The following is a 16489-nucleotide window of genomic DNA, read 5'->3' on the forward strand; positions in this document are numbered from 1 at the left end:
TTTCTGTGTGTCTGTGTGTTTGTATGGGTGAGATTCCTGGAAGGCAGATTCTGCGACATTGTCACATTGCTGTCCCTGAGCTCCGGACCTTCCTCCTGCTCCTGCCAGCCAGTCCCTGGCACTGTAGAGGATGCACATGGGGCAAGCTCAGCAGGCTCTCAGGCACCTCGACCCATCACACCCATGAAACTGCCAGGTGCTTTTCACACACCCACCTAGACTCACACCTCCCCAGGCCAGGCAGGTGTGAGTTCACACCACTGTGTACCCTTAACTTCCAGAATAGTGCCCAGGATCCCAGAAACTTCAGACACACACACACACACACACACAAACACGCACACACACACACACACACACACACACTCACAGATACACACACATTCGGGACTCCCAGAGATTTCACACTCACACACACATACACACACACACACCTGAAATGGAAACCTGTGTCTGCTGCTCAGCCTCCCACATGGTGTCCTTAGCTGTCATAATAGGATCCTCCATTGTCATCATGGGGGTTTTCCTGGTGACTGCCCTCCTGCCCTCCTCCCTTGGGAACATCTCCACCTGCTCTCTCCCTGATGAGCTCTCCACACTCTGGTCACTCATTGCCTGAGGTTTCCTGGGCAGGTAGCATCCTTCATGTGGAAGGGGGGTCCACAGGGTCCAGTTGCTGCTCTACTCCACTCTAAGGTGCATGGCAGTGTCTCGGGTCAGTCTGGGTGTCTGCAGGGCTGTGGGGCTTCTCCTGGGTCCAGGGTGGTAGGGAACTCAATGCTCCTCACATCTCACAATCAAGAACCCAAAGAACAGTTCTGCTGAGGATCAGGGACTTTGGTACCCACCCTAATACTTATCTCAGATCTTCCCACAAAGTGAATTTTCTGTGACTCTCCTCACTAACCTGGAAACCCACAGCACACCTGGTCTCAGTGTGCACAGAGCACACTGCTCACTCCTCACACGTGTCCTCTTGAGAGGGAGTGAGTGACCTGAGCATGGACATAGGAAGAAGCAGGGGGCCCACAACCCAGGCAGGAACAGGACAAGGGAAAGGTCACACACAAAAGGGAGCTGTAACCCAGCTCTGCCCATCCTGGGGTCCATGAAGATGAGGTTAACCAGGCCTGGCCTCTGACTCTATCCAATCATTCTGTTAGCAGAAAACTTGGTGATGTATGCGTTCAGGGCATGGGGAAAAGTTGCAGAACCATTCTTGGGATGCCCAGTCATTGTGGCAGGCCCACACATGTCCACAATTATGAAGCACACAGTCCTCCACCTGTGGGTCCTCCAGACACCAGAACCTCAACCAAGGCTGCTGACCTCTGACTGACGGCCTACAACGAACTCAACTAGTCTATCCATCACCTCTCTACCATCTTTCTAACTTCTATCACTTTCATTTCTTACCTGCTTTTCTCTTCTCTCCATATGTTTGTGTCTGCATGTTTATAATCAAACACAGGTCTATGTGTTTGTAATCTGTCATTCACCTGTCATTATTTTAACAATCATCTATTACTCTATTTAACTGCTTAGTTGAGATATGATTAATACAACTGGTTCAATGAACTTAATGAACACATCCCTCTGACCAAACTACATCAAGACCCACCTAGAATAAGAAATTTCATCCTGGCTGATAGTTTCAGAGGGTCAGTACATGGTCATCCAACTCTATCACGCTATGACTGAGGTGAGGCAAATCCCCAAGGCAAAATGCAGGTGGAGGCAACAGGTGTAGGACTTGGTGGGCAGGAATTAGAGACAAAGTCAATAGGGGGCTGGGAGACAGGGACTACCTACTCAAGGCACTCCTTAACCACCTGCAAGTAGCACTCAGGTAGTCCATTCTGACTAGGATTGACTGATGTGGATGTAACTCACACTTTGATATTTTCACTTTGAGCAATAAGACAGAGGTTGTGGGAGGTCACCTCAAATCCACACCATAACCTTCAAAACTTAGACCCCAAATTTCATGTCCATCTCACATTGTAAAGTGAATGTGGTTCATCTCTGAGAGTCGTCAAGGAGTGACCATTCCCTGCATTTCCCAAAAGGTCAACTTCAAAGTCTCTCCTCACTAAAGGCAAACACTTGACTGACAGGACCCTTTCAAAATCAGAAGCAGGTCACATGTGTCCAATACACAGTGGCATCAATAAACATCCCATTTGAAGCAGGAGGACTAGGACCATAGAGAGAAAATATGGGAAAAAGAATGGAAGGAAACCACACCTGGGCAAGCCAGTCCTGTGACCTCAGGGTCACAAGATTGAGAGGTGTGTTCTTCTAAGTGATTGGCCTGCCTGACCCTGTGGTGCTGCCTGCTGCTGCTCTCATGACTCTCCCATATCCTGGCTCTCTCCACAGCCTGGCAGCCCTCCTTGGGAGACAGTGCACATGACTGCCATCTCTTAGTTCCTGAGGTCTCCATTCAAGCTTCAGGCTCACATTCACAGGTAAAAGCATCATCTTCCTCCTGCTTACCACAGGAGTTCTGGCCATTCTACTCATTGCCTGACCTCCCAGAACTTCTTTGAAGGATCAGTGGAGTCCTCCATGAACAACTAACTCCAGCACCATGCATTCCAACAGAACCAGCTCTCTGTTCATGATTCCAAGGTATGCTGGAAGCTCAAGCAGGAACTGAGCCCACTGGGATCATGGCTACTCTGGTCTCTTAGTGCCCCGGAGAGAGCATGGAAAAGCCACTTCCTAGTTCCCTGATATGAGCGGGTACCCCACTATTTCTTCTCATGGGATCTTCCTACTACATTCCTGACCCTGCAATGGGTGTGCTCTTGCAAATTCCTGAGAGGTCCTTGAGGCATCTGTCCCATTATCTAGGTAGAGTACGTACCATCCCCTTTTGTCTGTAATCTCTTCAAAAACCCCAACTAACTTGTGCCCAGTTTTACATGTACAATTCTGACTCATCTCCCAGTTTTCAAATCCTTCTGCTCTGTATTCTGCTCCTGATTATCACCATAGACCTGGCTCATAACAAAGAGCAGTACCTATGCCACCTCCTGCAGCTGTGCTGCCTTGAATCTTCCACCACCAGATTAATTAGTTCCTTACCTTAATTCAGCCTCACAGGACTCCTCAGAAACAGGAAAGTGTGGACATGCTCTCTGCTGGAGTACACCATGAATTGCCTCCATTCCAACTCCCAAGGGAGTCCTCATTTCCCTTGGAATCGTCACGAGCATGGTTTTCATTCCTATCAGTCTTCTGGCCCTCTGAACTCCTACCAAAATATCTCTTGAGCCCTGCTTTCACCTTTTAAGGCTTCTCCATCCTGCATCCTCAGGCTTTTTACTTTATTTCCTAAAACCAGTTCTGAAGACTTTTGAATCTCATAGATAAGCTTGTTGTAGATCGAGCCCTCTCCTGGTACTAATTTCTGTGACAGTCATCTTTCCTTCCCTTTGGGAAAACACCTGACAAGACCAATGTAGAGCAGGTAAGCTTTGTTCTATCTCCAGGTTGTAGATGATCACTCAGTTGCTGGCCCTCTCCACTTCTTTGGACCTTAGGGAGGCAGAGCCTCCTGATGCAAGGGCAACAGTGGAAATAAGGTGCTCACCTCATGGTGACCACCAGGCACAGGGAAATGTTGGAAGCTTTATGGAAGATGGAACTCTCCAGGACATCCTCAGTGATCTCTCCTCCTCTGCCACACCTCACCTGAATCAATTCACACCCATCAGGTCCATCAAAGTAGGATCACTTCCAAGTTTCAGAGCTTCTGACTTATCTTCCCACATGTGACTCTTCTGCACAAATGCAGGGGCTTTGGGGTACTCCATCTGCAACCTTAAACAGAGAGATGAGCAGAGCAGAGGAAGGGACCAGGAGAAGGAAGGAGGGGAGGAAATGGGAAGTCATGGGGACTGAATGGGAGAAAATTACAGTCCAAGCTTGCATGACTACACCAATATGAATGCAATCTTATAGATATCTATGATGAATTAAAAATCTGTTTTGAATATTCATGGTATTTTTGAAATTGGAAATATGTTGTAAATAGTTTTTCTAATTTGGCAAAAAAATTCCATTGGCTTTATAATAGGAAGTGCTCTAAATCCATAGCTTTATTTGGAAATTAAAAGAGTTTCAGAGTTGTAATATTTCTACAGCAGGTATCCTGGGTTTCCTTAAATTGCCTTGCTATATTTTTTCTAGAATATTATATAGTTTTCAATATCTCCTTTTGAACAGATTAGTTATATACCTAATATTTTACAGTTTTATATATTTTTATTCACCAGTAATGTTGTTTTTCTTCATTTTCATGCTATACCTCATGGCAAGAAGGTCCCTGGACTATTACAGGCTCACCTCTCTCTCCAGCTTGGAGTCTGCTGGTCCCTCCCTGTCCCACAGCAACCCTCCCCTCCTTTCAGTTCCTCACATGATGGTGCATGTTCATGTATCATTCTGTCTCATTCTACTGCTCCTCCTTCTAGCATGTCCTGTAGGAAAGCAGCCTGATTAATATTTAAATTGCTCTTTATGTGGCATTGGATAATGTCTTAGTCACCTATTGCATTGCTGTGACCAATATATATGTCAAGAACCATGTAAAAAAGAAACATTTATTTGGCTCACAATTTCAGATGTCTCAGTCCACAGGCAGTGGACTCCATAGCTCTAGTCCATAGATGAGGTGGCCAATCATGACTGAGGAGTGTGGTGCAAGAAATCTCCTCAGCAAATAGTAATACTGAGAGAGAGAGAGAGAGAGAGAGAGAGAGAGAGAGAGAGAGAGAGAGAGAGAGAGAGAGAGAGCGCTCTGCTCACCAGGGACATAATAAAAATCCAAAGGAAAACCCCATCCTACAAACACACCCATCCTACATTTGGATGCCATTGATTTAAAGCATGTCCTTGCATGAATCTACTGATTAGGTTTCAATGCTCATCATCTAATTATTCTACCTCTAAAAATTATTGCCACAGATGGGCTCTTAGAAACAGCCCATTTATAAACCTTAGTATTCTCTCCCAGTACTCAAAAGTTTATGCCCATCTCACATTTCAAAATGCATTGAGCTAATTTTCAGGAGTCACCACTCTCTTAACAGTTCAGATGTTACCCAAAGTCCAGGTGCAAAATCTCTTGAGTCTCAAGGCAAATGCCTAACTGTGGGGTAAGTTCAAAACAAGTTTCATATATCTAATATATAAAGGCAGAGAGTGAATATGTTCTATCCACAAGTTAGAAAGGAGACATAAAATGAAGGGATGGGACCAAAGTTAGACCAAAATCCAGCTGCACAGTCCTGGAGCTCCATGTCCAGCAATTGGGCACATGGCATCTGCTGTGTCATCCAAGTTCTGATGTCTCTCAGCTCCAGTGATCTTGATGATTGTGCCCTCATGACCTCTCTTGTGGCTTGTCTCTGCTTCATTCATGCAGATTTCCTTGACCTAAATTCCATGTTGTTGTCATCTCATATCTTAGAGATTGCCCCTGGAATTACACCTTTCTTCTCACATCTTCATGCAACATCCTCTCAGGGACTCTGACCCTGCAATTTCTGGCCTTCCCCACCTTCCCTGAAATGTTAATGGAAGACCTCCCCTTACACCCAGCATCCTGCAATCCTGCAGAACCAGCACCTTGTGGTTGATCCCCAGGTCTGCCATAATCTCCAGTAGCACCAGGCCTCATGGACCATGGTACAGTGACCTCTGCATGCTTCCATGGTGGAGAATGGGGAAACAACTGTCTACAACCCCTGTGCAAGTATGGTGTCCACATGGTCTCTTCTCAAAGAATTGTTCCTTTTACACCCTTGAGCCTGAGATGGCTGTGGTCTTGCCCATTTCTAACATGCCATGATCCCAAATTTTCTCTTGTTTCTGGGGAAAGTATGAGCAATTATCAAGTATCTGTCATGTCTTTAACAATCCCAATTTCCCTAGCCCAGTTTTACTCACACATGTCTAACCAAACTTCAAGTTTTTACATCTCTCTTCTCTGCTTTCTGCTTCTGATCATCACAATAAAAGTGGCTAAAAGCAGGCAGGCTTATCCATGCCTTCCTGAAAGCTGTGCTGTTCTTAAATTTCCTCTGCCCTATTAATGAGTCCATCACATTTAAACTCACCTTCAAATATAGTCTGAGGACAAGGGTAAAATGCAGACAGTTTCCTAGTCTGAATGCAATGTGCATGAATGGACTTTACTCCACATTCCAATAGAAACCTCCTCTGAAATATCATGAGCCCTGTATTTAGTATCCACACTCCTATTCACATTCTGGTCTTCTTAGCTCCCACCAAAACCACCATCACACTCCACTTATGGCAGTCTAAATCTGGTGCAATTCTTGTTTCCAAACTTTGCTATTTTCTTCACAAAAAATTCCATAAAGCTCCAAAAGCATCTGTAATACAGGAACAGATCAGTTTTAATGACCCTTGTTAAGCATGCCTATTTCTATTTTAGTGAATATTTGCATTGCTGTGGTCAAAATACCTGTCAAGAATGCTATGGGAAAAACAGTTCAGTCCACATGTGTCTGACTCCAATTCTCAGGGCACAAGTTAATGCAGAGCATCATGAAAGAGTGTTGGAAAAGTAATGCTTCTCAGGATAATGCCATGAGGAATCAGTGAGAGAGGTGTTGGGAGAGAGAGAGAGTGATCCACTCCTTAAAGAAAAAATATAAACCTCCAAATATAAACACCTGAGGGACCTGTATCCTACAGATACACCCTACCTGTCTATATTTACCACACCCATTTAATCCATGTTGTTGCATTAATCCACTGATTACCCCACAACCTTGAGAACCTGATCCTGTCACCTCTGCAAATACTTGCAACATCTCACACAAGAGCTTTTATGCACCTCATATTTAAACTGAAGTGTATAGTGAACTTACAATATGGTTCATTGAAAACCCTATCATAAAATTATAGAAAGGAAAGGGATTTTCTCAGAATGCTGGACCTATATCACTAGATACATGTGTGAGGGCATTGGGCTGAGGTTCTCTGAACTGCCCAAGTTATAGCTCTGTCATGTCAAGAATCAGCAGAGCAGGTCACCCTCTGGGATCCATGTGTTATGGGGGGCAACTTAAGAACAGAGGAATCACCACTGAGAAGGCCAAATTTGAGAGTCTTTTTTAAGCCAGTCAGCTGACTGTAGCACAGAATGCCCCAAAAATGGCTATTAGGAGAACAGCCCCTACCATAGTGTTGCAGGGGTTTTTTATACCAAAAGTCAGTACATCAATCATAAGTGTCCATTGCTATGATTCTAAATTACAAACTAACATCATGCGATCTGAAATCATTAGCAGAGGGGAAAGTAGGTCAAAATGACCTTACTTATGTACAAACTAAAGAATGGTTACTAACATCTAGGCAATCACTGTTGACATCACCATTAACATGGTTCATTGTTTAGGAAACTAGGACTCAAAAGAGAACAATTTTTCATTACACAAGAATTGCCATTTCATCATTTTGTAATGCCCAAAATCATGCTAAGCAACTGTTGATGGGTACAGAGGTGGGATGTTCCCATGAGAGAAGCATTTCCTACATAACATGGATTCTCATGGTAAAATGGAGTCTGTTTGGTCATTGCTCACATAACCTGGCCTGTAACATTTCCAAGGAGTCAAATATGTCAATCTGTCACATTTCCCACTAGTTTTATGTACATAATAAAATCATTGATTTATTACTTAGTATAGAGCTGATTGTAGTGGCTGTGTAAAACAGCTTAGCTGACTGGATTCTATCTCTAACATATTTAGTTAAACAGTTTATCATGCATGGCCCAATTAAAAGCCCCAATATAAATAGGATGAGAGGTCCTGCCATCGTGGTTATTAGAGTCATTAACCAGGGGGACCAAGAGAACAGATTTTAGTACCAAATACCCTCAGATTTTAAGCTCTTCCTCCCTTTTGTTGAGCCTTTTTCTAATCAAAGATAAACTATCATCAATGACACCTGTGTTTTTAGTATAGGAACAACAGGACTCCCCTAAAGCCATACATAATCCTTATTTTAAAACAGCAAATTTAACCCTCTTTTGTTTATTAAAACTACCTCAGCAAGTGAACCAAGGGAATTTTTAAAGTGACTTACAGAGTTTTTTAATTTACTTAAATTTAGATCTATTTGCCTACTAATGGTTTTGAAATTTTGTTCTCTTATAATGAGTGCAGTGGTCCCTATAGCAATGGAACCAGCTATACCTAATCCCACTAGGATGGGAACGAAGACATGGGAAGCTCATTTAGATCAATGTATTAGCCCCAGATGTTCCCTTCTACCCTCCCCATCATAATAGTACACCTGGGAAATGACGTGAACACAGAATTCATCCCATTTGCTAATCTTGTAAAGTTGAAGGCCAGGCATGGAGTTTCCCTGAACTCCAAGTAAACCATGTTCCTTCAGGGGACACAAGATGGTTGTCATGTGAGCCTGAGGAAGTCCCAAGTACTACAGTAGAGTTGTAAGAATAAGCAAGAGAAAAAGCATGATTAACACTTTTCAGTCTCATATTTAGAGGGTGGTTGGGGTCTCTGAGGACTGTCCATTTTTCTGTTGTCTTGACTGAGATGTGATGAATCCATGTTGTGAGTAAGGTCCCCTACATTTCTGGTGGGCATTCATCCTTTTTACTGGAACTGTTTGACGTAGATGTAGTCTCCTGGCTGGAATTGGTGTTGGAAATCAGTGGTCTCTTGGGACTGGTTCTGTGGTAAGTTGAACCTATTGGGGAGACTTAACAACAGGTTGTCACAGGAGCAGATTCTTGGTAAGGGTGGAGGTCAGGCTGGGAAGCTTTCACACTTTAATCTTTTAGAGGTCATTTGCCTACAACTTTCTGGAACCAAACTGGCCTTTATTTTTTTATTTAACCCAATTACTTATCTACATTGACTTTCTTTTTAATTTTTTTACTGCCCCTCTAATTTTAGGGACTTCTTACTGCTATAAGGAAAAAGGTCGATGACTGCTCTTGCTGCTTCCATCGGAGAAGGGGTGAAGTGCGGTGGGGCAATCCATTTGATGTCCCTCTTTAGAAGTTGGGTCTTTCCAGGGATAAATGTCTGGTTCTATGAAAGAAACAAAAAGACATTAATACTGAAATGAGATTAATAGAAAATAATATTGCAGCTTTTGGAACATGTCAATGAATATCATGAAGATGTTAGAAATCAATAATCTCTTACCAGAAGGTGGAAGAGCTGAGACATTGTTTCCATAAAAAGGCCTAACAAAGTCTAACAGGGCGGGAGATGATAAGGCCTTTATTAGTAAATTTTGAATTATGTTGGAGTTATCAGGAATGTAAACACAACATTTAGTTAACTTACCTAATGTCATCTGATTTTTGTAAAATATTTTTTTATTAGCATGATCTCTTTGTTTAGTAGAGATCCCTTTATTTTTGTTACTTAGGGCTAGAGAATCATACAAGCAAACATTGATTAAGTTTACCAGTATAGGAGTTTAGAAAATCTGTAGGCCATAAACTGACTAAAACTTCTAACTCTGACAGTTTCTCTTGGTAGTTTTCAGACATTTTTGTCTAAGAATATTTTTGTCACCTCCAGCTTTACTTATTATGGGGAGTTAACACAAGTGTACATCTCAAGTTGCATTAAAATAACTATCGTTTTGTTATTTAAATGTCCAGGAATGACTGTGTTTTCATTTTAACTGTATTTGCTAGGTGTTTAAGATCAAGCTAGTCAAATTGACCTTGTTTCTATTTGTTGTTAAGAGCCAGCTGAATTCCCACAGGGGTCACTCAGTGGGAACTTGAGAGCAGCTTCTTAGCTCCTTTAGTGCCATTTGCTAGGTAGGGTCTCCTTGATGACGTGGCTTCCTTTGGAAACATTAGAGATGTCCCCCTTTTCCAAGAATCCTCCTCTGCATCACAGGCACTGATTGACTTCTCATCCTCTAGTGGTCTCAGGAGTCTCCCTGATCTAGAGGTCGTGTGGCCCACGTTGCAAAGTTCCCTAGAGAAGTTCTCTTATTCCCTGGGTTCAGACTGACTCTGAGAGCAAGAACCAACTATTGATTCTCTTGGCTCCTCTATTTTAATCTCAATCTTTAAGTCTTGATCTTAAACATTCAGCAAGTCAATCTCACCTGCCATATAGTAAGAGTACTGGGCTTTAACTTTAATATCTGTGATCTTACAGTCATTTACCCACTTTTCTTTAATTGGGGTTCATATTACCTGTCCTATAGGTGATGGATTATTATCTCAAATTAATTCAGATTGTTCTTGAAGTAATACCTCTGCAGAACATTAAACAGGTAAAGTTATAGAGTAGAAGGAAAAAAAATGGAATTTACAACAGTAAAAACATAATTAGTCGTGTAATAGTGATCTTAAATTTTGGCTGAGCTGTATATTATACCCCTGTTTGACAGTAATTTTACAACAAAAATACATCTTTTGAGTATGACTTTAAATGAGGTGAAGTCTGGCTTATTCTGGAGCCACTGTAACATGTAGTAAGGTGGGAGGCAGAGCCTTATCTCAGGTAAGGCAGGGCTCTTCACAAATCTTAGGAAAAGTGGTCTAGTTCTGAAGCTGATATTTGTCTTCTTTTTAAGTATCATTTTATAAAGTTTACATACTGTGTTTCTGCAGTTTATGTGAACGTGAGTTAACACAATATGACCTTACATCTAAAACATAAATCAAAGAGAGTTAAGAGAGCTTTTATTTTTCATTTTGTGTACTAAGTGCAAAATTCTTTCCTGTTTTATGATATTACCCTTTAAACAGGTCAGGTTCTCATTATGTTTCAGAAGTACATTTACATTTTTATCCCAGTGCAGAATGTAACGTAAGATTCATATTCAGTTACAGAACATTAAATGATATAAGTAAATCATCAATAAATTTGCTATTCTTATAAGTTTCAAATTACCATTACAACTTTAGGTTGGAGAACAGCAGCTTGATAAAAGGTTCTTTTAAATCTTTTACTTTAAAGACTTGTATACCTGGAAGATATGAACACATTTAATATATGAAGAAGAGTAATAGCATTATAATTACATTAATATTTTTATATTAACCATGTTTAGTTTTTAAAGACAATTTAGACTTTATAATATAGTACAATACTCTAAAATAACAAGTGCTATTTACCCAGAGTTGTACAAACCCCAATTTTTAAGACCAATTTTTCTAGAGAATAAAACCTAATAAACACTATGTTAAGAGTAAATTGATATTTTAAGCATTATTTGTCATATTACATATAGACTAACTTTGGCTTATATAAGTACATTAATATTTGACCTTAGGTAAAAACCTTGAATAGTTTTAACTGTTGTGTTACATATATATACATATAAACTTTTAAAAATTACCTTTAATTTATACTTTTTAATCACTTAATTACATACTCTTCTTCTTTACTTAGATGTATTGCAGCTTTATCTTATCACATAAAGATGTTTTTAATCTAGAAACATTTTTTACTAAATATGTTTTTATATTTCAAATCATTATTTTTAAAATCTGTTGATCCCTTTTTTAAAATTTATATTCTGAAACAACACTTGTATATTTCTGAATGTAGATTGAATACTCCATTTTCATAAGATGAAATACTTTGCTATTTATTTAGAACTCTATTTAAATATAGTTGAAACTTTTGGACTCTTTATACAGAATAATACCTGTTGAGACTTTTAGTTACCTTGTTTTCAGTGATAAAGTAATTTTAAACCCTCCTTTTATTTTCCAATATATTAAAACACCAAAAATGTTTTAAATATGTTATCCTGTGGAATTTAAGTACTTAAGAGTACTTGATGTTGTATTTAACAACTAACATTTTAACTCTTTAAAACATTCAGATATTTCCAACAAACACATCCATGATTAATTCCATATCTGTCAAATATAATTTAGTTTTCTTTTCTAAAACCAAGATACCAGAGAATGGAATTGGACAGCATCAAGTATTTCTTCCCTTTTGAAGAAAAATCTAGAAACAATAGATATTAGAAGTTTTATGTAATTAACATTTTATCAGTTGTGTGACCACCTAGAGAAACTTTTGAGTTAGTAACCTTTAATGAAATCTTTACTTTCATTTATTTACCCAATTTAAATTGAACCTTTTAAATCACAAGAATTTAAGGTATTTGGATCCATCTTTTAAATTTTAATTTAAGAGCTCACATGTCAATTTTGATACCAAACATGTAGACATGACAATACACGGGTGTACATATATAAAATAAAGAGATGGACAAAGGCCTTATAGCTTATTTTTTAAAACTCATAAGATTGAGAGTTAACCCTTGTAAATTGGCCTCTGAATGAAACACAGCATTAAAAAACTTTACACTTGGATAAAATAGATCTGATCAACAATTAACCTACAGTGCACCAGATTGAAATTATGAACCTCAAAAAAATAGAATTTTAAAAGTCTTTTTGACCTCCATTCTGATGTGGTCCCACTCATCAGAGATGATAAGAATTAAGAGAATATAGACAAATATTATGCCTTGTCCCTCCCTGAAGGAGATTCCCAAGGAGACAGCAATGGAGCTGCTTCCATTGGTCTCCTGGGAGAGCCACCTTAAGTTGGGGTCTTGTTCTAAACCAGTTTTGCACATCTCTTGGATAGCAGCCATCAAAATTTTAGCCTGGCATTTTGGTGTACAAACTCCAATAGTTGGGAGTTCCTGTTGGCAGCAATTTACATTTCAAGTAAGCTTTAGTGGACATGGTTAAAAACCTTTTTAACCATTTTTTCCCAAATTTGAATATAAAACATTTGATAGGGATGTCCAGGCTGCCCAAAGACAATTTAGTGGTCCACTGAGAGAGCTGTCCAACCTCAATTGTTGACCATTCTCTTTCACAGATTTTAGGGAGAGAAAAGATGTCACAGTGGGTCCTGTCATCAGCGATCCTTCTCTGGAATTCCTGGAAGTTGTTCAATATGTATTGAAGGGGATACATGACAAACACAAGAGCGATTGACCCATATTCACACTCAAGGGCAACAAAAGACAGAAAGAGACAAACACAGAACAGGTAAGACAGCAAAACAAAGACAAGTGGCCACTCCTGATTCCTGAACTGAGGGCCTGGGCAACATCTTGCCAGTCCAAGACTTAGGAATTAATACTGCATCCAGCCTTCCTCAGAGTGTCCAGATATGGATCCACCAGAAAAAGACTTACCAGTCCCCAGGGGCATAGAAACAGGCGACTCTTGGAGAATTTATTTCAGTCCTGGGCGGGGCTCCATAGACTTTGCAGCCTGGGACTGAGGAACATCTCTCAGAGGTCTTCCCCTAGAAGAAGTGGTGTGGTCTCTACCCTCCTCAGGAGTTTCCAGACCTGCAAATGTTATTGGGTGCAACTTAAGAACAGACCAATCACCACTGAGAAGTCCAAATTTGAGAGTCTTCATTAAACCGACTGACTATCTCACATAATGCCCCCAAAAAGGTTATTGGGAGATCAGCCCTGATCATAGGGTTGCAGGGATTTTTATACCATAAGTCAGTACTTCAATCTGTTGCTATGATTCAAAATTATAAGTGTCTGTTGCTATGATTCAAAATATAAACTAACACCATGGGATCTAAAATCATTAGCAGAGGGGAAGTGGGTCAAAATAATCTTACTTAGGTACAAACTAAATAATGGTTACTTACATCTAAACAATCACTGTTGACATCATCGTTAACATGGTACATTGCTTAGGAAACTAGGAATCAAAAGAGAACAATTTTGCATTGTACAAGAATTGCCATTTCATCATTTTGTATTGCCAAAAATGTCATGCTAAGCAATTATTGATGGGTAGAGAGGCACGGCGTTCCCATGGGAGAAGCATTTCCTACATAACATGGAGTCTCAGGGTAAAATGGAGTCTGTTTAGTCATTGCCCACATAGCCTGGCCTATAACTTTTCCATGTAGTCATATATGTCAACCCATCACACATGATGAGGGCTCACACAAGGATTTCAGTGTTCAAAAGAAAATCTTGGCACTCAAAGTAGATGACAGTATCATATTCCTCAGGTTTCCTGCTGTAAATATTACATGCAGAGTTGCTTCTATAATCCCCAATTTCTGCCCTTTCAGACTGGAAATCATACATGCTGTCCACATCCTGGGGGTCTCATGGTGAGGGATGATCTGGGTTCTGCTTGTCACCACCATGCTCAGGAGATCTCTCCAAAATTGAGAATTGATTGACACATGGTCATTGAGGGCACATAATAGAGAGTGGTTTACAGAGATATCTGAGCCTTGGCACAGGTAGCACCCCCAGCCCACGTGAGTTTGAGGTGGGTAATTTACAGAGACTTAGCATGACACCAGTAGCTCCCTGGGTCCAATAGAACTTGTTTCTTCTGAGAAGTTTTGTGCACATGGATGGAACCATCATGAAGGTCATCTCTACACCATAGTGAAAAGTTTTCAGTGAATGAGAAAAACAGAGATAGAGAACAAGATCCACACCACCTGGGAGAGCTGGGAGGGCACCTTCAGGAAACTGTACCCACATCCCTGAGCTGAAGGTCCTTCACCAGATGACTAATTCCATCTCTGAGAGGGCCTTGCTCCTCAATGCTCTCCACCATGGGGAGCATCCCCAGGAAAGGATGCTCCTGGAGCACCTCATCTTTCCACAGGAGAAAGCAGGAAGTAGGGCCTGTCAGCTCTTTCAACAGTGCTAGGAATGGACACCATGTGAGCAAAATGTCTACACCACACTAAATCAGTGAATGCAGTGTGTTGTAGACAAACCCTCCCCAGGGTAGCTCTTGACCCTATAAACAGTTGAGAAAATTTACATGAAGAAATGTGAATCTCAGTCCCATGAGTCCACAAAAGGCTGCCAACACTTGACAAGCTTTGGGTATAAGGGAATTTCCTCTGAAGTATGTAGATTGAAACATTCAGATGCTGCATCAAACTCTGAAAACCCAATGCTTAATAAGAGCTTATGGTGACTTACATGTTTCAGATTCATAATTCCATAATTCAGAATAAGGTATAGTTATCTATAGCATGTATTTCTGTGATGTGTACACAGACACATGGACACACACACACTCACACACACACAGAGAACCATTAGTACAATAACATCTGAGAGGTGAGACTGGTGACCATGTTCCCAAAGCCATGTTTCATGTGTGAACACATCCTGCTCCCTGAAATGTCCCACAAGTCCCATCCTGGAGTGAGGTCTCCAAGGGTCTGGTGAAGTGCACCCCAGGCAGGGGACAGAGATTTCTGTGGGCACAACCAGCCGCCTCTCCGAGAGAAAATTGTCTGGCCCCTCCCTCTACATCCTTGATACAAGCCTAACCCACATGCAAATGCATTTAGGCAGCCAGGTTAAAGCACAGCACCCACTGACTCATATTCAGCTTCTCCATCTGGAAGGTATTTTTTTAGGATTGGGAACCTGCTCTGAAGAACATGGAGACATCCTGGTTTTCCTTCCCTTTGGTGGTGACTCCCAGATGTGTCTCAGGGATTCAGGGAGGAAGTTTTGGTGCAGCTGCATCTGAGTTCATGACTCACTGTGGTCCTCTGTCCAGAGGCTCCAGTCCCAGGTGCAACTGCAGTATTCAGGATAAGGGTGGTGGAGACCTCACAGACCTGTTCCTCACCTGTGCTGTCTCTGGTTACTCCATCACCATTGGTTGCATCTGGAGCTGGATTCATCAGCCACCAGGAAAGGGGCTGCAGTGAATGGGGCACACTCTTGGTAATGGAGGCACAATGTACTACCCCTCCCTGAAAGTCGAGTCACCATGTCCATAGACACATACAAGAACCAGTTCCCCTGCAGTGGAGTTCTGTGGCCAGTGAGGATGTAGCTGTGTATTACTGTGCTGGACTCACAGTGAGGGATGTCAGTGTGGTCCCAGGCACAAAACTCGCTGCATGGTAGTTTAAGACCAGCAGGTATAGCTCGAGATCCACAAGGTCTCTGGATCAGTAAGGGGACCTCAGGAACAGCAGGTTGAGATCAAGATGAACACACAGGCACAGGCAAATGACCAGCACTATTTAGTGAGTTCACCACTTGTTCCACAGTGTACAAGAGTAGCACACTCATCCTCTACAGCCATGGACAGCAACAGAATCCTCACAGAAAGAGGCCAAGCAGAGCAGAGCTACCCTGCATGCAGCCTCCACCACACAGCAATGTGCTCCTGGCTCAGTGCCCTCAGAGGCTCTGCAGAGCCCTCACCTGATGCATGAGGAAGTGCCTGTGGCTTAAGGTGCCAGGAGCCATGCACATTAGCTTTCTCAGGACAGGGGAAGTGAGTGAGGATGAGCAAGGTGAGGAAAGCCACCACCTGTCCATTTGGGCATGGGATCTAGGAAAAGACTCAGGAAGACTGACAACTATGAGGATAGACAGGACAAAGGGAGTCACCTGAAGGTGTGGAGGCAGC

The 16489-nt window shown here is 41.5% G+C and overlaps 1 long non-coding RNA gene across 2 annotated transcripts; it reads right to left on the reverse strand.

Moving 5' to 3' along the window:
* Positions 1 to 7542: 7542 nt before the first annotated feature.
* On the reverse strand, positions 7543 to 13472 carry LOC124974722 (uncharacterized). Of its 2 annotated transcripts, XR_007106811.1 has the most exons (4): positions 13237 to 13472; positions 10250 to 10311; positions 9231 to 9281; positions 7543 to 9107 (listed from the first exon to the last, which is right to left on the reverse strand). It is a non-coding gene; the product is annotated as an uncharacterized LOC124974722 (long non-coding RNA). The 2 variants fall into 2 exon arrangements; XR_007106810.1 differs by lacking the exons at positions 9231 to 9281; positions 13237 to 13472 and adding an exon at positions 10953 to 11006.
* Positions 13473 to 16489: the final 3017 nt, after the last annotated feature.

The sequence above is a fragment of the Sciurus carolinensis genome, unplaced genomic scaffold (assembly GCF_902686445.1).
Source record: "Sciurus carolinensis unplaced genomic scaffold, mSciCar1.2, whole genome shotgun sequence".
NCBI lineage: Eukaryota > Metazoa > Chordata > Mammalia > Rodentia > Sciuridae > Sciurus > Sciurus carolinensis.